Genomic DNA, 25277 nt, shown 5'->3' on the forward strand with positions numbered 1-25277 from the left:
TGTTGTTATTATGCTTCTCTCAATGTTTATGTTCGTTTGCCATCAAGGCACCTAGTGTGGACCTTCCACTCTTACACTCAGCGATCAAACGCTTGGCGTTAGTCATGCTAAGAAAGCTTCTGAATCCTATGAGAAATAATTCTTCATCCTTGTTGTGAGCGTCAGAAGTAATCAAAGACAGAATAAAGAAGCCAAGCTGAGAGCAGGTCACTTACGGCAGCACTTTAGGAAGAGCTGCAGAGCTGGCGTTTCAGCTGTGGATCGTGGCATGCTAATCCAACAGGTGGATCACCTGCTTTGGGCCCTAGCTCATCGGGGCACCCTCCTGTTCAGCACAGCCCCAAATGCAATCTGGGGAGATAAACTGGGTTACAATCAAATGAATCTGGTTCAGAAGAAGAGCAAGTGGCACTTAGAGAATTGGTGAATTTTATCTGCACTTGTGTGTTTGTTCGCAGCTCCAGCTGGAAGGCAGAAGATTGCCACGGTGGTGTCTGGAGAAGCAGGCCACGTGCCACGGTGCAGGGACAGCATCACCCCAGCCCCTGGCCAGGCCAGGGGCTCCAGCCCACCGACGGGATGTGATGTGAGTTTTCTGTCTCCCAGAGTTTGCCTGGGCCCTGCAGAGCCCTTAAACATCAAACAGTGGATGCTACCGGCTGTAACATCTCTCCCTTCTCCTCCTTCCCCATCTGCTGGGAAGGGATCGGCGGGGTAGATAACCCCCTGAAGTGGGAAACGCCGTGCCTGGGATGCGGCCTGGCAGGGACTGAGGAGAGACCCCCCACTCAGGACACGGCCGCTGGCAGGGATCAGACCCCCCATGCAGGAAACGACTCTGCAGGGATCAGACCTCTCGTGCAGGGATCAGACTCCCCACACAGGACATGATCATGCAGGGATCAGACCTCCCCCAACTGGGACATGGTCAGACGGGATCAGACCCTGCCACGCAGGACATGGCTCGGCAGGGATCAGACCCCACCTGGAACACAGTCGGGCAGGCTCAGACCCCCGACATGTGACACGGTCATGCAGGGATCAGACCCCCCCCACGCAGGACACTCGTGCAGGGATCAGACCTCACACTCAGGACACGACCCGGCAGGATCAGACCCCCCCACGCAGGACACAGTCGTGCAGGGATCAGACTCCCCACGCAGGACAGTCGGGCAGGGATCAGGACCCCCCTCCCACGCGGGACACAGTCGGGCAGGGATCAGACTCCCCACGCAGGACAGTCGGGCAGGGATCAGACCTTGCACGCAGGACACGGTCGGGCAGGATCAGACCCCCCACGCGGGATACAGTCATGCAGGGATCAGACCCCCCCTCCTACGCGGGACACAATCGGGCAGGGATCAGACCTTGCACGCAGGACACGGTCGGGCAGGATCAGACCCCCCTAGCGGGACTCGGCCGCCCGCTCCCGGACACGCTCACCTCGCCCCCCCCCGCCCGCGCTGGACTTTCCCACCGCGGAGACCGCGGAGCAGCGGGGGGAGGCGGCGGCGGCGCGGGGGGGCGCGGAGGACGCGGGCGGCGGCGCTGCCCCCCCCCCCCCCCGCCGCGCCGCCGTGGTACGGTCGGCGGGAAGGCGTCGGGGCGGCGGCGCGGCGCGCGCGCCACTGCGCCCGCGGCTCCCGAGAGGCGAGGGCGGGCGGGGCTGGCGGGCGGCCGCTCCGCTCCGCTCCGCTCCCGGCGCTCGCCCCTCCTCTCCGCCGCGCCGCGGCTCGGTGAGTACCGCCGCGCCCCGGCCCCCGCCCGCGAGCCGAGCGCGCCGTCCGGGCGTCGCCGTGGGCGGCCGCGCTGCCGCCCGCGGGCTCGGTGCGGCTTTTCGTGGAGCTGCTCTCCCCGCCGCTCGCGGCTTTATTTTATTTATTTTAATTTTTGCCTTTCCTCATTTATTCTGCACGTGAGTTTTTCTCCGCTCGGGTGTTTTCCACTTGTTCAGCGCCGAGAGGAGGCGGGAGGGAGGAGCGGGGGAGAGAGAAAAACTTTCCCGGTTAAAAACACCTGAAATCGGGGCTGCGCGGGGTGCCGGGCTGCGCGGGGTGCCGGGCTGCGCGGGGTGCCGGGCTGCGCGGGGTGCCGGGCTGCGCGGGGTGCCGGGCTGCGCGGGGTGCCGGGCTGCGCGGGGTGCCGGGCTGCGCGGGGTGCCGGGCTGCGCGGGGTGCCGGGCTGCGCGGGGTGCCGGGCTGCGCGGGGTGCCGGGCTGCGCGGGGTGCCGGGCTGCGCGGGGCCGCGAGCAGGGAGCCTGCAGAGTGCCCGAAGCGCCCGCCGGGGACTTGCCGCCGCTGCCGGTCCGAGGTGGTCGCGGGAAGCCGCGGCAGAGGCTTCGCGCTGGGTAGGCAGGCTGCGGGAGCCCGGTGCGAGCCCCCGCGGCGTCTGGGCGGCAGAGGGGCCTCGAAACGCAGCCTTCTCCTGTCGAGCCCCGGGGCCTTTTAAAAGGTCATGCAGCGCTTAGGGGTGTTGTCAGCCACTAGCGCCTTTGGGCTGGTGATTTCTGTGAGGATTTGAGACGAGGTATGAAACTCCTTTTTTTTTTTTTTTTTTTTTCTTTTTTCTTTTCTTTTCTTTTTCTTTTCTTTTTTCCCCTCCCCTCCAGGTTGCTGTCCAGCCGGCTTTGGTTATCCTTTGAGCCTCAGCCTAGCTGAGTGCTCAGCTCACAAGGGTGGTCCAGTGGCTAATGTCTTTCATGATTAGAGAACCAAAAAGATTCAGGATGTAATTCACCTGTGTGGCAAACAGTAGGAGTGTGCATCTCTCTTTTCCTGTCTGTGCCTCTAATTCTCCGGGGATTTTTTTTTTTGTTTTTTTTGTTTTTTTGTTATTGGGAAGGCGTTAGCTGGCTCAGCTGTGCAGCTCGGAAGGCTGCGGGCTCTTCCCACGTCCCGGGAGCCGCTCCGTTGTTGGTAGCTCCCCTGCTGGGGTTTCAACCGAGACAGAAGTCAATAGCTTCGGGATTGAATTTAGCTTCCTTCTGAGGCAAGGAGTTATTGTTGTCTCCCTCCCGCAGATAGATACTGTAAGCTGATAAACAGCTGATGCCAGTGTTTCCCCGGCTGGCGAGGAAGCTGGTGCAGGTAGCGTATGTCCGTTGTTAGTGGCAGCTTCTCCTGAACTGGCAAGGACAGTGCAAATGTTTGGACTGGTGTTTGCTGTGGACTTCAGCCTTCAGGCTGAGGCTGTTTTCTTTGGCCTTGGCTGAGGCTGGCTGTCGTCTCAGAGGGACGGTGCTGGGGTGGAGGGTTTGGGTGGCGTCGCAGGACCTCGGGATTATGCTCTGCTGCGAGGAGGAAGCCTCCTCTCTTCTCCAAGTGCTTTGACTGGTGGTCAAATGCACTTTTTTTCCCCCCACCTCCTAGTGGTGCTTTCGCTTGCGTTTTGTCCAGTCTTTTATTCTGCATTTTATTCCGATTCAGGCTTCTCCCTCTATTTTCCCCTAAGGGAGAGGGGAGGGAAGAAGTTTCCTGTCTTCTAACCGAAGCCAGCTGAGCTCCTGGGCGACCTGGAGCCTGTGTTTGCCTTATGTAAATTGAAGGACCATGTTGTTCTTGTTTTCATGAGTGATCAGGGTGGGAAGGCAGGTAAGGAGCTGGTGCTGCAAGTAAAATCTTGGGCCGAGCCACAGCGGTACAGCTCTGTAGGATCTTTTATAGCCTATGTACTTGGTAACAACTTTTCCAAGGATGTGAGCAATAAACCCGTGACTTTTTTTTTTAACGACTCCTGTTTTCAGCAAGCAGCATTAAGCTTGGCTGCGTGCGATACCTTTCTTCATGAGGTGCATATGTTAAGACTGATGCTCATTTAGTTCGCCGTGCTATGCCAGTGAAGGATTGCCTGTGTTTTAGTTCTGTCGAGATAATGTTGTAGATGGATTTCAGGGCAATGCCAAAGCAGAGAAGGTGGGTCTCTTAAGAACCACTTTCCTTAGAAAAAGCAGATAATAGGTGGTGAGGTTTTGGAGAATGTTTTATTTAAGGATTGTAAAGAGAGGATTAGAGCTCTTGACAGAGAGCAGTTTATCTGGAGTAAGTGATGGGCTGTGGTCCTTCTGAAAAATAAGAGTCTAACTCATTCCTCAGCACCAGGAGAGCTTTCAGCTACCTTTGTGCCAAATTATTCAATAAGAGTGACAGAACTTCTTCTGATTTATGTTCTTTATTGATGGCTGCATCTGGAGTTTTCAAATCTAGAAGTAAACTTGCATCTACTCAAAGAAAATGGCCTCTGGATATAAACATTTTTGCTATGCTAAAGGTACTGTAGAATTATCCAAGATGTTAGTTTATATGTATTAGAAATAGCTGTGTTTTTCTTGGAGAACAGTAGCTTTTCCTTTCTTCCCCTCTTCCCATTAATCTGTTCTGCTGTGTGGCACAGGGTTATGTTCCTGTAGTTGAAGAAACACAAAGAAATTTATTTCAGAACTATAAAAGTGAAGAGTGTTAGTGGAGGGGGAGAAGAAGTATTAAAATCAAGACTTGAGCCCAAGATTTGATTCCTTGCAAGTTGCTTATTATTTTCCTAGTTCTGGATTTATTATGGAAGAGTTGAAAACATCTAGTAAGAAATACATGCTAGAAGAAAACATGAAATAATGAGCTGAACAGAGCTAACTTCAGAATAAACGATCATCAGAGATTGTTTATAAATTCACAGACCTACTGGAGAGAAGGGAGGAATTGTTCAGATCAATAACCAGCTCTTCTCATACAACTGTAAAGCTTTATCATGTCACTTAAATAATCCTGAATATACTTTTTCTACCTGTTTTCATAGTGGAAGCTAAATGTGTAGCATTCATGCTGACGTGGGTAATCTGAATCAACCTGAATAGCACAGAGAGGCTCTTAGGAGAATCTGAAACCCGGTAGGCGTTTTTCAGACCTGAGTTATGTCACTTTTTAGAAGTGCCTCAGGCAACTGCATTTTAAGAAGACAAAGCTTTTGTTTTCAAGCTGGCCTAGAAAAATGCCAGGGATATATCCAAAGCAAAGGCTTTCAGAAATTGTCATTTGTGATTAAGTTGATTTTGCTGTTGTGCACAAGAATGCTGCTGCTTTCCTTGGAGTAGTGTGAACTGTATCTCTTTTTTTTTTTTTTTTTTTTTTCCCACCACCAGCCCTAGTTTAAGAGTAATAGTATCTAGTGCTTCCCACTTGAAAGTATATATTTAATTAGAAGGCCAGATTTCTGCTAGCTGCATCTGCGATGTAAAATTAATATATATATGCTTTACAAAAGGCAGGACTGAGGTGACACTGGTGCAGAGACTGACTCCAAAGTGCTGCTCTGGAGAATTAACACCTGCATGTGAGGGTCTAGCTTTGCAGGGAAGATGCTGGTATTCTTGAGGCTTGTAGGAATTGGCAAAGACTACATTTCTGTGCATGTTCTGGGAAGTCCTTAATTTATATGGAAGCAGTAAGTCTGCATGCTAGTAGCAAATCTTAAGCCTTTCTTTTTGTGACTTCTAGTGTTTCTTGCAGCTTAAAGCAATCAAAATTGGTATCCCCTTGTTGCCAGGCTGTGAGTGAACAGCAGAAGCTACTTCTGTGAAGCCCCATTCCTGAGCCATTGGGGAATGTGGAGGATGTAGCAGACCATGCTCAAGCACGAATGTGGAACAGTACATCACCTGATCTATAATTTTGAAAGTGCTTAATGAGGTTGCTTAAGAAAGTGAAATACTGAAAGTATTGGCAATGCCTTTGTTAAAAAAAAAAAAAAAAGAAAAAATTATTGTCTTAATAAAATTACCTGGTGTGTTCACTTTGCTAGCAGTGTTAAAGCATTATTAGCTGCTTCCAAAACTACATCACTCATCACTTGGGAGGGAGGTAACTCAGAAATTAACCTTGTGCTCTGGGACAACTGCTTTTCTGTGGGGTTGGACTTCATTCTGGATATCCAGGGAAAGGCTATAATAAGGCAAGTCATCTTTTTGGCTCTTGTATCGCCGTTGAACACAAACAACCCTGTTTGCTCTGCCCACTGATGTCACTTGCGCCCTGCAACATGAAAAGGTTTGGCAGTGGAAAAGCTGATGAGCTGCTTTCTGCTGTTTTCAGGGATGAGGGTGGGTCCCACATCTGTTGCTCTGAGTACATAACAATCAATTTTTTTAAAAAAACCAAACTTTTAGTGTATCTTGAAACCAAGTACTGATGTGAAACAGGTCTGCCAAGGAGAAGCTCCTGAAGCAAGATGTGGGCTTGCCTTTGCAGGGAGAGCACCTGCTGGAGTAAGGAGCTGTGAGACTCTGCTTTTACCCCGATGTCGGAGCTGAGAGCTATGATGCCAGACTCCTGTTTTGAAAGCCATGCTGTGCTGGCAGCAGAGTATTTCCTGCGCCTAATGTATCCATCTCAAGACCTCACCAGCAGTGTTGTGCAGCTGACCTTCTTTGTTCAATATCTCTGTTTTTGAAATGGAAAACGGGGCCAGCTTGTTTTTTTGGAAATGGGAATGAGGTAAATGGCATGGGCACCTCTGCGCTATGTCTGCCAAGAATGCAGCAATTCCCTGGTGAAGTTGGCTGAATCACCTGGACGTGGTGTGTGATGGTGCTGAAGAGCAGAAGCTAAAGAGTGGCACAGCTCTGTTATCTGATGCTTTTGCAAGCAGCTTATATTGTACCAACATAGGCACAGTAGAAATGAATGTGAACTCCTTTTCTGATTGCTGCTACAAGCAGAGGAAAGAATGCATGGGTTAAATGTGCTAGCAAGAGCAATAACTGAGCCAGTTTAGATCTTGACACCCCAAGAGATTGAGCTAAGTGACTCTTTTGCTGTGCTGTCCTTAAAAAAAAGAATGTCCTTCCATACGGGGGTCTACCTTCTAGTGAAAGTATTTAAATGTGGAAGTAAGAGTGGCGATTTCTGCCAGAGAAGATACTGAGCTTATATGAAAATGATGGCAATGGCCACCTGTTTTGGAAACTAGGAATAGATCAACCCTATTATTTGTTTTAGTTCCTGAATTCAGGACTATACTGTCAAAGGACACAAGGTGGAGGGCAGAAGTGGTTGCTGATGATCCTCACCTGGGCTAATGATGTCTTTTATCAGACTGTCTAAATCTCATGCTTTCTATCTGTCTCTAGCAAAACCTTCTGGAAAGTGGTTTTGAACATTTGTCAGAAAAATGCTATCTTTATGAAGACATAAGAAATACCAGTTCTGTCATTTTTTTTTCCTCCAGAAGGAACAGATACTTTGACTTGGAGTTGAGAGGTCTGGTAGAACTTAACTTGCAGATGAAGCTTAATGACTTTGCAAAGTAAATATAATCTTATACTCCAGCAAAGAGGTTTGGACCTCAACCGTATGGGACTACGTTATAGCAGTTGATTCCATGGATATCATATGACGGTCAATTGGCAGCTAGTGCTGTCAGTGTTCATGTTACCATCTGTTCCCCCTCATTCACCTGGCCTCTACTGGCAAGTCTAGGATGCAACTGAGATAAGCAAGAACTTCAAGGTGACTCCTAGTTTAAGATATAGCCCCCCCACATAAGAGATTGCAGATGACAGGAGCTCAGCTTATGGGTAGTTTCACCAAGGAGTAACGCTCCCTTTGGTCTCCAACATAACTTTTTTCTTTTTTTTTCTTTTTTTAACTTAGTAAATTTGGAAAACACTGTGGGTCCTTTTGAACATGACGTTGCAGAGCTGATGGTGCTGCATAGCCTGGATGTGCACTGCTGGAAGGACAGTGTTGTAGTGGTTTGGGGTTCAACAGCTGCTAGCTTCTATCCTTGAAGCTGCCTCTGCTTGAATAGGGGTATTTGATTATGACTGTTGGTTCTGCAGCAGCATACACATTGCAGAAGAAATACTGTTGCTATGCCTCTTTTAGAAGTTTGGGTGCTATGATCACTGCAGAAACTCTCTTAATTCATCTTCAAGAGCTTCATCGTTAGCTCTTGCTGCTAATACTTAGAATCTCATGAGCTACTCAGTCGGCCTTACTTGTTTTGACAGGCTGTTAAAACTTTACCTTGTGCACGTACTGCCCCATCTGTGAATGGGCGTGAAAGGTTCAGATCGCACTTCCCCCCTCGCTCCTGGTACACCTCTCAAGGACAGACCTACCCTTATAGCTGTAGACAGTGTATTTCTGTGCAGATGTAGAAGCAAGAATGGGGACCTAAATCATAGAACTGGTCCTGAAAACTACTGAAAAAGCTTCTGGTAGAGCTAATCTCATAGAGCCAGTATCCTTTATATCCAGAAGCTATCTCTACACCCAAGAGGCACAGGAGGTGGTGAAGAGAAGCATTAGATGGTAGATTCTACTGCAAGGGTGCCCAGTGAATCTAATGCTGTTGAACAGCTTCATAAGCACACGGGGAATGGCTGCTGCCGCAGATAAACATCAGTAGTGAGCTTTGATTTTTGCTCTTGATTAGGAATGGAGTACTTTCCTGCAGATGGGCTCCCCAGCCATTTTACTGTGGTATAGGCAGCATTTTCAGGGATGGCACATTAATAACCTAGAGTTGGCTAATATGTCCTGTGAGCAGCACCACACCTCATGGCAGAAGACAGTCAGGAAGGGCTTAGGTGATTTTAATCAAAGTTGTTGTGAGGAAGAAATTAAATTTAGTCTCTTGCTCTACTTGTATTACAAGGGGAGAGGACTCTACCTCTTTGAACTGAGCTATTAAGCAGCATTTTGTTTGCTTAGGGAAAAAAAGCAATTTCTCTGTCAACAGGCCATGATTGCTTGTTTATTTTCAGCAGCTCAGCAAATCACTTTGAAGATGGGCTAAACATTGATCATCGCTCATAGTCTTTCATCTTTGTTCTGTTGGCAAACATTGCAAAATGTATCTTAAATTACATCTTTCCTCAAAATGAACAGGCTGTATATGTACTTAAAGAGAATAGAGCTCTTCCAGCCAAAGTTTAACTCAGAATGTCTTTGCACATAGGTGCAAGTCCAGATCCTCTTGAATTAGCCTTTTAGTACAGCCAGGCCACTTTGAACCTATGAGTCTGAAAAGCAGCAGGGGTTTGGGAAAATGAAAAAAGAGGGGGATGGGGGGAAGCCCAGCATGCTACTTAATTTCAAAGCCAAAGCTAAGAGTGCTTCATTCAGTGAGCTGGGTCCCATCTACAAACCGCTTGCTCTGTTCTTACTGCAGCAGTGAGACTCTTCCGTTCCTCGCTACTCACGTCTGGCAAGCAGGCACAGGGCTCCACTATGCAATGCTGTGTAGCCTGCGGGGTGCAGCAATGAACTGATGGCCAGCGCTGGTAGTACAGTTTAATTTCATAATAAAATGAAAAAGCTTTTAATATCTCTGCCTTCCTTTCCCTTTTTGAGCACTGAGACTTGTGTGGTGGGCCTGGGCTGGGAGAGAATGCCCCATGGTGGCAAGACGTTGTTCCTATATAAGATAGGTAGGAGACAACAGTCGTGGCTATTTCAGTGTAGAAAAGTGTGGAAGCTGCACTTAAACTGAAAGTACAACTTAATAAATCATTATGTAGCGTGCTTCTGATGCCTAGCTTACATATGCAGATTTTTTTTTCCTGGCACATAAGTGATATCAGTTCATACCTGACCTCTTGCTGAGTTCAGCTGGAAGGGAATGTATTACAGACGTCGGTATTTAAATGCCTGCTTGTATTTGTTCCCGTAGCACATGTTTCAAAATCCTGGATCCCACGCATGTGAGAGGAGCTCCTGGACCTCTTAGACTATGGTGGGGGTTGCCCTGCTGAAGGATGCTGAGCACCAGGGTGGACTGAGCCCCCGTGCAGAGGAGGAAGGCTGGTTTAGGACTGCATGTATATTTGTGAGACAGGCTTTCCTTTGCATTTGTTGCTTCTGTTATCATTTCCTTCTGCAGATTCCTCCTTTCAATTTGCAGAAGTTGTTTTGCCTTCCCGTTTCAGGCACTTTCAGTGTATGATGTGTGTGTGTTCAAATACTCATTTGTAGAAGGAAAAGCACAGTGCTCACGACCTCATAAGAAATAGCTTTATGTGGCATAAACAGATATATGTATTTTGTAGTTTGTTGGGGAGGGCATATCTTAGCAAGTCATAGCCTTCTACCTTCTGAGTCATGTGGGTGACTTCTAGCTAATCCAAGTCTCATGAGTATCTGAACACCTGCGTTGCCCAACTTTTGTGTATGGAGTAAATATTGTGTGTTCCAGTGCAGCATTTTCTCCAGAAATCCCCAAACGGGGAATGAACCCTGTACCCTAACATGCTGTTCAGGTTGAAAAGTTGCTATGTCTCGGAGTGAAATGCAGGTGGACATACAACCCATCAATACATAATAAAAATGTAGAGGCTCTCTTACTCTTTCCTTCGTCGCAGCAGCAGGAGAGCATTAGTAGGTGTCTCCATAGCCTGCAATGATGAGACAGTGATATGAATAGGAAAACTTAAGTGTGATGATAGAAAACAATATTTAGATCTACAAAGTGTTTAGAAACAAAAATGCTTTTGGAAATTCAAGGGCTTGATTGTGCTGGACTGCAGTCCTTTTCCATAAGAAACGGACTGATGCTGAAGAAGTGCTTGTCCTCAACTGCAGTGAGCAAGGGGCTTCTTGCTTCTGATGACTGGCTTTTACATTTCCAGCTAAATGTATGTCATAAGGCAAGAGTTTGGATGGTTCTCCTAAAGTTTGCTGTCTTTTTATTTTGACGCCAGGGCTTTTCTGCTGTGGATGGGAGGAGTCTCTAGTAAGCAGACAGAGGACCATGTGATTAAAATAAGTGCAAATTGATTAGCTTGCTTGCTTTTATTTATTCCTTGAGCTTTATTTCTGTCTGAGGCTTTTCAAGCAAACAGTAATTGATAAGGCTTTCCACTGTCCAGACTCACCACTGTCCTAGTTCTTCCCCCCCCTCCCTGGAGAAAATGATTTTTGAACACATACAGAAAATCTGAAGATTTTACTAGCTGATCTTTGGTATCTTTTCCTTGATTACAATAGTATCAAAGATCTGTGCATATACCTAGTGAAGTAGTCGTGGCCCCAGAGAGTTTATGCTCTAAATAGATAAAAAGGTAGGAGGGCATGTGACTTGGCCTGACCTTGGATGGCAGCAGAGCTGGGAATAAAGCCAATTCCCCTTGCTTCCAGTCCATCGTATTAGTCATTAGTTACAGTGCTCTCTCATATCATTCCTGCTTCAACCCTACCTGCAAAAACCTAACTTGCAACCAAAGCAGTCGTCACAGAGTCTTTTGGGACCCTAACACCAGTCTTCCATGTTGTGCATGGGTCCGTTTGATCCACCTGTGGGATCATCAGTGGCTTCACTGTCACCACTTGTTTCCTTGTGGAGAGGGTGGCAGTGTTAGAAACACATGGCACATGATGCTTTGCTTGACACATGGCAAAGCAGCCATTTTCGTAAGGCGCAGGGATGTTGCCTGCTTCTCTGAAGCTGGTATGCTGCAAGACTCCTGTGCTAGGAGCATGGCAATTGCAGCTGAGTCTGGCTGGCAGGCCCCAGGAAATCCTTTCACGTGACTGCTTTTGCTTATTTCTTCTACTCTTTGTCTCTTTAGATTAAGCTCTGTGGGGTTCTCTTACAGAACAGCCATGTAAAACCAGCACCTAATGAAGTGATGCTTCAGATGAGACTTCTAGGTGCTGCAGCAGCCTGCAGCTTGGGCAAGGGAAAGGCTCTTTGCAGTGGGGTGCTGGGGGTGGCTTGGATCTCCTGCGATGCAGCAGGTACTGCTCTGTGCTTTTTCTTTTGACTTTGTCTAGTCATGCAAAACTGTAACAGCTTCCTGTTTGAAAGACATTGATCCTTCAGATTCCTTCCCAAAGTCTTGAGTCTTGGAGCACTTGAAAGCCGCATGCAGCTGTGGCCAGCTGGTTATGCAGTGTGCTGCAGCCACACCAGCTGGGTGACTTTGCTCCTCCTGGATTAAATGGCTTGAACAGAGCCTCAGGGCTCTACAGGCCCAGAGGACCTAGGACAACTGAAATGTGTGCTTGCTTATGCAAAATTGGTAAAGGGGAGGGGGAAGGGCATGAGAACAAAAATGCCTGGGATTGTGCCTGACTAGAGGGGGAGAAGGAAAGGTGTGCCAGGCTGCTTAGCTGTCCTGGGAATGCCATGGCATGTAACCTGGTGTGTGTATATATGCGTTCCACATGGCTGATTTGCTTACCCATGCTTTCAGTCTTGGTAACACTAGTTACATGTTAAGTACTTTTGTAGATCAGGAAAAACAGCCATTGAAAAAGTGGGTTTTTTAAAAAAAGAGGGACCTGGTGATACTATGTTTCAGTCTAAAACCTGGGGAAGCAATTCTGTTTACAGCTGGCTTTTGTTCATGCAAAGCCAGGTGGTATTTAATTTTTTTGCGTAGAAATCTATGTAGTGCTATGTAAGGCTACTCACATCTCTGCACTCTATGTAGGTCAGATATGTCTTCATTTCTTTATGAAGACTAAACTTGACAGCATTTCCTTTTTGCAACCAGGGAAAGAAAATCAAAAAATTAGCATGCTAACTTCATAAGGAGTGTTCTTAGGGGGAGAGCCCTAAAGGGGGAAGTGCATCCAGGTGAAGTATGTTAGCTTTACCATGTGCTTCAAGTTTGTGACAATGAGCTTTATTGATGAAAGATTTATCTAAGCTGTGTGTCTGGGGTTGATGGAGTGTCATATCAGATTAGCCTTACGGTTCAAAATATTAAATGCTTCTGTGCCATGCTTCTAGCAGATGCCTCTTGCTTTGCTCAGAATAAAAAGCCTGTTCTCTAATCTTTGGAGCCTGTTTCTACTGATTTTTTTTAATTGAAATCACTTGCCCTCTTCTCCCCCTTTGCTCACCCCCCCCCCCCCCCGCCACTCCCCACCTGACTTCTCATTTTGGCGGAGGATAAAATAAGTTGAAAACGAGCACTCTGTCTTCCTTGGAAGCATGTTCCATGAAAGTACATGATCTAGCACTCCTTAATATGGTTGAAAGTCTCCTGTATCCTTTGTTGGAGACACAGCAGGTCTAGATATGTCGATTTTGTAGCAGATATTGCAAGGTAAAATTAGTGGGGATGAAAGATATGGTTACTACAAATTTCCCCAGTTGAGCTTGATCTTCTGATCATTGTAGTTTGACTTCAGTCTATCCAGTAGCAGACATAACCAATCTAGCTGATTTCAATGGTTCTACAATTTTTGCTTCATCTTGAGTCTTAAAGTCACATGGTGATGCAAAGGTTTTGTTTCTCACAGAAGGAAATTTATAGTTTTGTAGAAGGAAATCTTTGAAAGTGTGACCCAGTGGAACCTTAAACATCCAGACAAACAGGAGATAAATAGAGAACTCTTGAGTTTATTTTAAAACTGAAGAGAGAACTGACTGAAGATGTCAGAACTGCCTTTGCTACCTGAATTTTTCCTCAGCAGAGATGACCTTGTGAGCAACCCTAATTGAAGCGGTGGCAAACAAGGATCAGAGCAGATGAAGAGAGATAGATGAATGTCTTCACACAATAAAATGCAGCGTGGAAGACACATCAGGTGTTAAAACTGTTCTGCTCTACAAGACTGTAAAGAAACATTTGAAATGAAAGGACTGTATTCATCATCTCTTCCTTTGGCAAACCACTAGCACCTACAAGCATTAGCAGATTCCTAACATCCTCAGATTTGGAAGTGAAGTTCAGTACTCTGAAGCAGCTGGATGAGTAGCCTACATTTTGGGAGCTCTCAGCAATGAGCAGATCCTGGTGATTTCAGCAGTAAATTCAAGCTGACTTGACTGCCTTGGCTTATGGATTTAGGAGTGCTGGTCTTGGAAACTGGCTAGGGATTGTAGGAGGCCCCCAGCTGGGAAATGAACTCTGGGTTTTAGGGAGTTGCTCAAAGTTTCTTTGAGAGGAGGAAAAAAAAAAAAAAAAAAGAAAAAGTGATGGGGACATTTTAATGGAAGCTGGAATAAAACTTCTGTACCTCCTATTCTCCTGCATGACAACCAGGGTTCCAGCCAGAATCCTGAGTAAATGTGAACTGAGCGTGTGGTGAAGTCTCAGGACAGATGTTTCTACTGGAGAGACCACCTTGCTAATTGCTCTAATGCTGTACACAGTAGAAAATCAAGAGACTGGATGTTTGCTAGGTCTATTCTTTCCCTTATTCCTAAATAGGATGAAAGATGTATTGTTAGGGAAAATCTTGAGAGCAACTGATCTCTAAGTCCCTGCTGACCAAGTAAAACTAAGAGGAAACTAATGAAATCCCTATTGTCACTACATATTTTTTTGACCTTTAAAAGGAAAATGTGCTGGTGAGTCAAGAGACCCACTGGGAAACTTGTGCAATTTGTTTTGGGCAGAAGGTGAACCAAGAGGCAGCAGTGGTGGTGGCAGCTTAAAATGAAGGCAGAGAGATTAGAGCAGTGTACAAATCTTGCCATGCTGTTGTCTCTCTGGTTTATGCATAAACGCAGAACTTGAGTCCCTAGAGCTGTCAGGCATCTTTCAGCTATTCTGGTTACAAAGCAAACAGAGAAGCTGAAGTGTTTTGCAATTTTCTTCTGACTTGATGCTAAACACAGAGTGTAAAAATCCTTACTTCCTGAGAATTAAAAAAAAAAGGGAGGGTGGCAGAATGCTGTTCCTTGTTCTGCATTTACACAAGAAAACTGAAAAGACTGTTTTTGTCCAAACAAGTTACCTTGAACATTTTTATGGCAATAAGTGTCCTTTGAGAATAGTTTGGATGATGTTAACACTTAAGGGGAACGAGCCCAGCGGAGCCTTCCAGCAGCTCAGCAAAGCCTATATTACTTTTATGTGAATTCAGAGTTAGATTGGAGATGTGTTGAGAGTGAATTCAAGTGCTGGTAATAGCCTCAAGTTTGGAGAAGAAAATGGATTTTTGCATACTCTTATTTGTTTATCAGGACTTCCGATCATGAAATGACTCGTCGTTTTTATCTGCTTCGGAGAGCAAGTCGGTTCTTCCCAAATGTTGGTGGTTAGATTTCTCAAACAAAGGCCTTTGGCTTGAAGGCCTGAATTGACAAAAGTATGAGATCTCAGGTGTTTGAAAGAATTTGCTTCTTGTTGTACTGGCATTTTCAAGAAATCTGGTCCTTGCTGTTATAGTGCTCATGGTTGCCTCTGGTACTTTTGAAACTCTGGCTCCAGCTAAGTGGTTGAAACCCATCTTTCTACGGTTTTCAATATTGTTGTGGCACACAAGCCACAGCCGCCCTTGGGGTGGCGGATACCAACTCAGAGGAACTCAGTAATTGTAGAATCTCTTCCAGCCTAAAGATTTGGCACTGCTGCTCTAAGCAGCCAACTCTGCAACATCAGGAAGGTGGTACCTGTGAGACAAAAGGTGGCGTCACCCTTGGCAGGTAGCTGTATATCAAACATACTTGTAATTACTGAGTGGGTTGGAGTTTAGTGCTAGGCTGCTTGAGAAGCAGCCTATTCATTTGCTCTCTGACTCCCTGTAATTGAAAAGAAATAGCTCAGGCACAGGACTGCTATCAGAATAATTTCTCCCAACAACTGAGCATGACATCTCAGAGCAGCAAGGGCCGTCAAAGCCTTAGGGCTGCGAAACATCTGCCAAAACTCTGCCCCTGTGCTCTGTGGAGGTAATGCCAGTCTCACCATCCATTCTGCGTGCCTCCATGCCCCTCTTTTTTGAGATTTTTGTCAGCTACTCCTTGTCCAAAATAGCTGAGCTGGTGCAGGGACCTCAGCTGGTTGTGCAGGAATCTGGGAGAAATTACAGCCCCTGTCTTTGAGACTTTCTTTGGGACTTGGTGTTTTATACCCTGCCTCCCATCAGAGCCTTTCCATGTGTGACTTCTCGACTAGGGTGGAGAATAAACAAACATTACCTTAATCTCAGAGAAAGTTCTGGGAGCTGGTTACCCTGTATTGCGTATGTGCATTTGGAGAGACTTAGCACACCACTTCCAGGTTTCTGCTGTGGAGGGGTGTGATGTTTTCTTCAAAATGCTGAGCTGGACCTTGGTGTAGTATTGGGGCAAGAGCTTTTAGGCGTGAGGGGAAGGGGTAGCTGCGTTCCGTTGTGGGGCTCAAAAGCCAACTCTGGGGCACTTGCTCCAAATTGAAGTTCCCTACAGCTTCTCCATTCTGAGTGCATCTTAATTTTTATTTTGATGATGTCTGCATGATCATTTGCTGTTATACCAACTGTAAAGCAGTAATAGCTATGATCTTGAAAAAGCAGTGTAAGAAAATGATTATGGCAAATGCTACTTCAGAAGGTTCATAACTGTAGTCTGGGGAGCTTCGCTGGGGTGTCAGAGGAAGAAGTATATTCAGGCTTGTTCTTTGTAGGGACAACCTGTATTTGTGCTTCAGTATGAAGTGTCCCTTCATACTTTGGATATTCCTTTTGTCCTTACTTCCTGTTCAGTTTAGCTACATGCTATCCAGGAGAAAATAGATGACTTATGCTGGTACTCTATGTTGTTGTGCAAATGGGATTGGAGTCTAATAGTTGAATTTCCCAGCTGACCTTGTGAAAAAGCTCCTCTGGTACTGGGTGTGCAAGGTGCCTGCTCTGCCTCTAGTGCTTTGATCCCTACCGTTGCTTATGTGGATATAATAAATGACTTGAACTGACAGAAGCAAGCCCGTTTGCAAAGAGAGCAAATAAAATGCTTGTAGACCTGATGTAAAGCTTTCTCCATTCTTTGCATGGAGCTTTGCCTGGCAGTGCAGGAGCAGCATACTAGAAAATGAGGCCATAGCTTAATGTTAGCAGAACCATTCTCACTTCAGGACAGTGTTTGAACAGAAGCTGCATGGAGAAGTGTGGATAGCTGGAGTGCACAATGGCTTTGATCCAGCTTGAACCACTGCTCACTGTATGCTCTCTGGCAGCACAGCTGATCTTGTTCCATTGCTGGTAATAAGGCAGATGAGCCAACAAAAAGCATGGGTAACTCTGTGTGATGGCTTTATAGCTTTAACTGTCTCCTCTTTCAGAAAACATATCAATGAACCTGTTGTCTAATGCTTGTCCTAGCTTGCGCTGTAGCCAAGCGGCTTGAATGACTTTGAGATTTCCACAGCATCAGGTGTGGTTGCTTGGGTGTTAGGCACCTGGACTGTCCTCCTGAGCCACACCATGCCTCTACTGGGTTGGGATTCTGTCCCATGGGGGCCAGCACAGAAATGATGTTTTTGTAAGAGACATCCGGAATAGTTGCCTTTGTTATCTCTCAACAGTCTTGAAAGATTCTCAGTCTTTCTTCAGTGCTTCCCAAATTCTTCATCTTCATGGCAGCTCTGACTATACCTCTTCAGAAGAGTGGTCTCCAGGCCAGTTTGTCTATTTGTCATTTGTCTGCATTATTTATATGCCGGAGTACATCACTGGCATGGGCAAACCTGATAGTGTTCAGAGCGAAGTCTTAGCAGTCGCCAGCCACCTGCCTGTGTTGGGGACAGTCTGTGATCAGCTACGCTGCTGGGCCATGTCCATTTTTTTTTCATTTGCCCTGGGTTCACATCCAGTGTCAGGCAGTCTTGGTGGCCCAGGGCTCTTCCTTAAAGGGCTGTGACCCTCTTGCAGAGGAGGGTCACCGGCTGGCCAAAACCCAGCTGATCTCTGGCTGCCTACAGAGGCAGTGTTGACACGTGGAGTCAGGTACGTTATACAAAAAGCAGTATTTCATTTTATCAGGAATATTTATTCACTGTGTAGCTTTTTTCATCTCAAAACACTGTTAGAGATGATGAGCTAAACTTAATTCTCTGGCATGAATCAGGAGTAATTCTTGTGATTGCACTAGAGCCTCTTTGATTTACAATAGCGTAACAGAAGAATCAAACTCTAAAAGAGCTCCAGTGGGGGAAGAAGAGCAACAGTCAACAGATCTGGATCACACTGCACAAAAAGCTTTCTGACCTCATGACGTAGCCTCAGCATTTTATTATCCATACCAAAAAAACTTTTTTCCTTCTAGAAGCCTGCGCAAAGGTATTGCCCCTTTGCTGTGTGCAAGTTGGACCTCGTATTTGGGGAGGTAGCATTCTGCACTTCTGGGATGATCCATGAGCCCTGTGCCTTTGGGGAATCAGCTTTGTCCCTTCACTGAACCACAACAGGTTGATGTAAGCTGAGTAACAGTTTAAGTGAGCTCAGAGAAAGGGTTGGCCAAGGTGGGCATCCAAACCCTGCAACCAGGGCTCCAGATAGGGCTGTGCTGGACTGGCCCTGCAGAAGAACCTATCTGGCTTTGCATGCATGTCTGTTTGCAAGAGCTTTGTTTGTTATTATGCTGCCTCTTGGTCTGCACTCAGATGGGCTTATGTGTGGTGGTGTAGAGGCAAAAGCACTTTCCAGAGCTTTATTTCACAGTGATCTGTGAATTGCTTGATTCATTGTTTTGAATGCATTGGAAGGGTATGGATCTATCTGATTCAAAGCTATTGAAACCTTTGGAAAGTCCCTCATTAGTTTACTAGATTTGGATGTGACTGTAGCTGTATATGGAAAATTTGAGTGTAGTCTGCCAAGGCAGTGCAGATTGGCCCAGTGTCCAGTAAGCATTCTCATTTCCTTCTCAAGCTTCTCCCACCATCATGAATGAAAAGGGCAGGAAGAACCAGTGATGTTGAAAATGTGCTGTGTTTTTTCAGATGCTTCCTCTTCCTCTTGTCATCTTGGACTCTTTCTGTAGTAAAGAGGGTCTACTCTTAGAGGCAGCAGCTCTTTGAACAGAATCTCTGGCATGTGAAATTTGGGAATTAAATCCATGCACATCCACAGAAGCTTCTGTGTTCCATTCAGGAACATAGCCAGGTTGTCTTTGGTTGCAGTCATGTCACTTCTGTTCTTCCTAATGTATAATGCAGAAAATCCTGAGCTATTTGTGCAGTTACAATTAATCAAGGCAGATGACTTGATTATTTTTTTAATACAATATTCACCAGTGTCTGTAGAGAAGAAAGAGGTTAGTGTAACTTCATTTCCCTGTGTGTCTTTGTTCTGTGGTTGATAATTATTTTTAAACTGCCTGTGATGTTGTGAGTTCAGGTTGTTGTGCTTTTTTCATAGTTGTCAAAATGTCAATTCTAATGAAAGTCTCTGCAGACATGCTGTACCTAAGTGATTTAAGCCTTTAGGCTAAGCAGGCTGCTGATAGTATTTTCAGATGAGTCAAAGGCTTGTGTTTCTCTCTATATTTTGATTGGAATGTCTTCATCAAAATTAGTTATTGAAGGGTGGAGTTTTTTCCATTTTAAAGACTAAGCTGTTGCTTGTCAGCTCACCATAGAGCTATTCAGAATTCAGCTTCTTACATTGCAGCTGCATTGGGGAAAAAAGAAGTTTCTGCCTAATAACAATTGAAAATTAATAGTAGATTAAATTAATACATAATTAGAAAACACTAATGCTCTTTATGAACAAAGGCGGATTCCTATAGGAGCTTCATGAATTGAAGAGGAGAAGTATATGATGCTTTCCCTGAGCCCTGTCTTTATTCCAGCCTGCAGATCATTAAAGCAATTATAATTTCACAGAGGTTTAATCTAGAATTGATTTCTTTGTGATAATTCAGTTTAGAAGCTTGCTCCCTCCGGGGTGGAAGATGACAGAAGATGAAGTATATAAGTCCCTGGTACTGTCCACAGGCACACATGAAAACTGGCACTTAGCCAGTGAGCATTCACTCCAAAGAATAGTCTTCCTTTGACCTTATGGCTGGAGTGTGAGGTATTTTAGTGCTTAATTAGAAAGTGATCAATATCAGCTTTCTGCCAGGCCATGTTGGAAGAGGACACGGGTAGGGTGCAGAGCTGTGGATCAGATACCTGATTCCTTATGAGCAAGGAGTGTTGATAGTGTGAATTTTGCAGAGAACTGCATTAGAATGAAGGCACTCTGAATACAGCTCTTAACAAAACCATCCTTTCTACAGATCAGGTTTTCCACCTTGGCAGACAGAGGTGGCCTGCTGGGAAGGACCAGCAGCTGCTGGTGGAATGCTGGTGGAGATGCCCCAGGTGGAGCAGGATGGCGGTAGTGTGGAGTTTCTCATCAGGGAGCTGTCTCAAGACAGCTCCCTGATATGGATGGAATGGAAGAGGGGCTGCCTTTGAGTCACCCTGCTGTCCTGTTGGCCCTGCGGGTGCTCTTTGCTCCTCCTGAGTCTGCAGTATGCCCAGCTGCTGTAAAGCTTTCCCTGGGAAAATCAAAATAGCTCCAGAGTGGGGCTTAGTTTAAAAAAAAAAAAAAAAAAAAAAAAAAAAAAAAAAAAAAAAAAAAAAAACAGAAACCTCAGTGCAGTCAGGTGGCCTCTGAGCTTGCCTCAAATGAGCATTTACCCTGCTCCAGGCTGTCAGTCCAGAAACCTCTGTGGGGAGGGCTACATGGTGTGAGGTGCTGTGTAGGCAATGCACAGGATCATTGTTATTCACTCTTTTCTAATCTCTTTTGCCCAAGAGTGCTGTCCTCTACCCACCTGTTGGTCCCTTTGTGATCCTACACAGATCGGACTCCTCATTCCTATTGTGTGTCCATCATGTTCAAGGTGAGAATAGCAAGTGGGCTTATTTGGCTGACAGCAGCCATGGGCAGATTGATGGGTACAGGGATGTAACAGGGGATGTATGGGGAAGTAACAGTGCATTTGGCTGCCTTTTTTCCTCCTTGCTAGGCAAGTGTATCAAGAATCCTTGGCTCTGCTCCACAGCCCGTGGTAAAAACTTACAAGTAAATTCATGAGGGTGTTTTACTGCATGAGCCAAATGTAGAGTTTTACAGCCTGCCAATTGCCTTGGGCTCAATCCTGATCAGTAAAACACAGTAAAGGCCAATGTAACTCTGTAATTTGTAGCAGGAAAAGCAGGATACTTAGCACTGATGATGTAGAGACAGCTTTACTCATACACAAGGGTGAGCTCATGCTTCAGATTACTCCAGAATCATGGGCTCTGCTTCAGCCTGGTTCCTCTTGCTTGTCAGGGTTGAAGGGGTTTGTGTCTACTGGGTCTAGCAGGAGCTTTCTTCTGCTGGGTATCTTCAGACCAGCCAGTGACCTGAGCGGGATGTGCATGCTGTGCTGTCTTTCCCTGGAGCAGTGAATCATGGTGGCACCATCATGTTCCCTACATCCTTGCTGGAGGCTCTGTAGCCAAGGCCATTTTAGTGCTGTGCTTCATGGGCTCTGCAGAGAGACTCCTATCTGCTTCCAGGTGTCCCCTTATGGGATTGCCAAAGTGAAGATGCCTGGTGTTCTCATCCACAGGAGGAGGGATTCCTTGACTGAGTCTGCTCTGGGGCTGGCAGATTTTCCTGGGCAGTTCAATGCCAGATTGTTCCCATGAGACATATGTGATGAAACAAGAGAAGCCAACCAGAAGTTAAATGTTGTGTTATGTTGACTGCATATTGGAGTGCCATTTCCATGTACATAAGAGTGCTCTGACTGCCTTGCCACCCACAGCACCCTCTTTCCATCGCGTGTCTGTGCCTATGCTTGGAGTATGCATTGATGCAGATATAGTCTAGTCAGATGAATAATGCAAGTGTTTGGCTTCAGCTTTTGCTTGTCTCTTACCTCCACCATGTTTAGATCATCTGCTCTTGCCATAAAACAAAGGCACATGTAGGATGTGTCTCCACACAGGTGAAAATGTCTGCTCAGTGATCACCAGCACGCACTTGGTAGCATAGAGGGGTTACGGAGGGGAGAGAAAAGGGCTGTCTTAGACTGATGGGTGCAGCCTTCGTTTACAGCTGATCAGGTGTAGCTGGCCTAGGAGGCAGCACTATATTTGAAAAGCACTTTGCAGTTGCTGCTGCTGTCCTCTGGCAGTGTCCCAGGTAGTGGGCAGGGAAATAAAACCCCACAGACAGCTCCTCGTGTGTGGTGGAGCAGCTGTACTGGGATGCCACAATATACTGCCTTGCTGCTTTACCTGGGGCAGGGCAATCGACTTTTTACTGCCCAGTCATAATGTGCTTTTAAAGGCCTTTCTGGTAGGCAGACCTGTAAGTCATAATAAAATATGAGTAGAGATGAGGAAGGGAGATACAGTAGGGGAGAATAAAGCAGGATGCAATGAATCCAGTGCAGCAGGGAAAACTGGGACCTCATGAAAAATAATGATAAAGTTTGCTAAGCAACTGCTCTGCTACATGCCTCCCCTCCCAATTAGACTGCGTTAGTGGCTTGCGGGAAGTAACATAGCTGTCTGAAACTGGTGCCTGCAGAAAGAAATATCCCCTTGTTAATTTGCTTTCTTTTTGGCCCCACGCAATGTTTAATTTTTATTTTGTAGCCATATGTGCAAATGCCCTCCCTTTGCTTGATCTCTGAGGCTGTGTGTTTGGGAATCCTGCTGGAACAGACTGGGTTTTTGTTCCTCCATATCAAATCGTATTTTATAAAGTTTTGACATCAGTTGCTGCTGCATTTCAGGGCTTTTTTCTTTTTATTTTTTGGGGAAAAAAATACAGTAGAACCCCTTCAAAAGAAGGGAAAGAAATTGAGAGTTTTAGCTTTAATTACATTCGTTTGGCTTGGCAGTTACAAGGAAAGAATATCAGGGAAAGATAAACTTAAAATTCATGATTTCAATCAGAAGGAGACGGGATGGGTTCATGGCTGGGTAATGCAACACTTCACCGCAGTGAGCACTTGTTCAGTGAGGGCATTTGTTTAGCTCTCTGGTGCTGCTCACGGGGGACACTCGACGGGTGCACATTGACAGAGGGGTCGCTTATCCCAGAGGTGCTTAGATGAATTCTCTGTGGCCATCTTGGAGGACATCTTCCATGGACATGGGGATTTGGGATGTGCCATGGCTTAGCGTAGCTGACTCTGCCCAAGGTGGGGTTGGAGATTGCCTACCATCCCTCCTAACCCCATCTAATGCCACTCAATGTATTGTGGTGCAAGGGGCCATGCTGATGGGTGCTCTTCTCCTGGGGTGAAAAGCTCTAATCTGTAGCTTGTGCTCGGTGAGTTAGAGAAGCGCGGTGTATCCTAGCCATTGAGAAACCAGAGTGGCTGGAGCTGCACAAAGAAGCTTAAGGACTCAGCTGTGTCTAACACAGAGGTGGAGCATGCTTTTTTTGAATGCGTTTGAAGGAATCTCCCCTTGCTCCCCATCACCTGCTGGATGTAGCTGCCCAGCAGTGCAACACCCAGAGTTGCTGCTGCTGAACCATCTGGTGAACTGCCTGCTGTCATCTCCAAAGCTTCTTTGAAATAAGAATTTGTCTGCAAGGTATTCTAACACTTCAATATTTGACATTTTGACAAGAGAAATATTGCAAATAGTCACAGAAGGAAAACAAATGCAGAGAATTTGATGTTTTCCCTGTCAGTGTTTTGTTTTGAAGTAATATTCTGGAATGAGCTCCTGAGATCGTCAGTAAAACAACACATCCAAATGGGGATTATTGTGATATTTGGAAATACTGGTTCCAAAGCCCTTCTCTTTACATTCCTGTTTCCCACTGAAACAAATTCTGTATTTTCTCAGGAAAATGGAAACCTTTGAGGATTTTTTTCATTTTTGTCAAAAAAAAAAAAAAAAAAAAAAATGCACACACCAAAACCCACAACCATCCATTGCTAGAAGCCCTGGTGATGTGAATTGAGTTTTTTCTGATTTGAGTCAGTTCAGCTGTAATTGTGACTTCTTATTTGACAGAATTGACACCAACATTTAGTGTTCTGTGCTTGTTGCTCTTTCACAAGAAAGATCTTCACTGTTCTTTCAGTTTGTTCCCTGCCCATTAATCTTCCTTTACTTCTGGGATGTGCTTAATCTTTTAAGAGCTGCTGCTTTTAAAGAGAATAGTTTCAGCTGCATCATGTTAAATGTAAGCAATTGAATATTTTTCTTACTGGTGACTCAGAGTTTTTAGAGTATGCTCAGGTCTACTGTTCCAGCTGTAGATGCTGTCACCCTATCTGAGCAGTTATCCCTTGATATTAATAAACTATTTTATCTTTACTGGCATTTTCTTATGCTCCTTTGCAATGGCTTTTCCTGTTTCTCCTTCCTTCCACTCTTTCATCAAAAATGAACACAGCAGACATTATTTCTTTTTACAGTTGAAATGTGTCTGGAAAGTGTACGCAAATCCAGACCCATTGCTGGGTTGAGATTTGGTATCTAGGTGATGGTAGCTCTGTGGCTCCCTTTATTAGTGTTAGGAATCCAGTGGGCAATGGGCACTTCTAAACTCAGGTTATTTCTCAAATAAATAGCACTTGAAATGAGCAGGATGGAAAGAAGTGGTCAGTATCCATACCTTTTGATCAACAAGCAGGGGCAATCCTGAGATTTTTAGTTGCCAAAGATCTACTGAGTCAGAGGCCTATGCTATAAACACAAGACAGTGGGGTTTTTTTGGTATTTTGTCTTTCTCCTCCTGTTGTTTATATCTGTGCACATAGTCACCCGTATAAAGGATGAAAATGCCTCCCAAAGGATCAAGGAGGCACTCCTGGAGAAACTGCATTGAGAGACTTTTTTTTTTTTTTTTTAAATATGATGCTAAGATGAACTCATAGGATAATGAACTCCAATATATTAGAAAAATGTTGCTTAAAGCATCTGGGTCAAATGGAGCTGATTGGATCTAACCTCACTGATTCAAAACCTCAATTAATTCATCATGCTCTGAGAAATCTGCAGGAGGGCTGTAGTTGCTGTTCTCTATAATGTGCAACCCAGCATTTGATTGAGGAAGGCAGCCACACATTTGTTTGGCCAGGAATTTGGGATCAAAATGAGTGATGACCTTGTATATATAACTTACTAAGACTGTGAAGTAGTTTCATCAAAATACGCTCTTTTGTGAAAGTCAGTGTTTGGTGACCATCTTTTATATCTAATTTAGGGAGGCTGTGTAGAAAATGCTTAAGAGCTGGCACTATTGTCGGATGTTAACCAAGAGAGACTGGAACCTCCTCTGTTTGAGGACGAGAAGCTCAGGACTGTCCCAAATATTGCCTTGAGCTGTTCCAAATTTTGCAGTCTGAAAAGTTGGTACAAAATGAATCTGTCATCATACGGAGGAATACGTCTATCTCTATGGGGGTGGAGAGGTGTTGTATTTGCTAGGATCAGTGCCCAAAAGTGGATTTTTCAAACCTTTTCTTGGAAATTAAGGTGTTCGGGTGCAGTCTCTTGCTTTGAGGCTCAAGAGTCTCAAAGTTCCTTCCTTCTGTGGGTTAGCAGTCAACAGAAAGTCTGAAATATGCAGACAAGTGGCATGAAATAAAAAGGGGAGAAGCTT

At 45.5% G+C, this 25277-nt stretch overlaps 1 protein-coding gene across 1 annotated transcript in view; it reads left to right on the plus strand.

The window, feature by feature from the left end:
• The first annotated feature begins 1672 nt into the window (after window positions 1-1672).
• Window positions 1673-25277, plus strand: part of RALY (RALY heterogeneous nuclear ribonucleoprotein) — a 147603-nt gene continuing 123998 nt past the window's right edge. The window contains exon 1 of the mRNA XM_062589531.1: window positions 1673-1736. The gene's annotated coding sequence lies outside the window, so the exon portion shown is untranslated. The remainder of the gene's footprint in view (window positions 1737-25277) is intronic.

The sequence above is a fragment of the Rhea pennata genome, chromosome 16 (assembly GCF_028389875.1).
Source record: "Rhea pennata isolate bPtePen1 chromosome 16, bPtePen1.pri, whole genome shotgun sequence".
Classification (NCBI taxonomy): domain Eukaryota; kingdom Metazoa; phylum Chordata; class Aves; order Rheiformes; family Rheidae; genus Rhea; species Rhea pennata.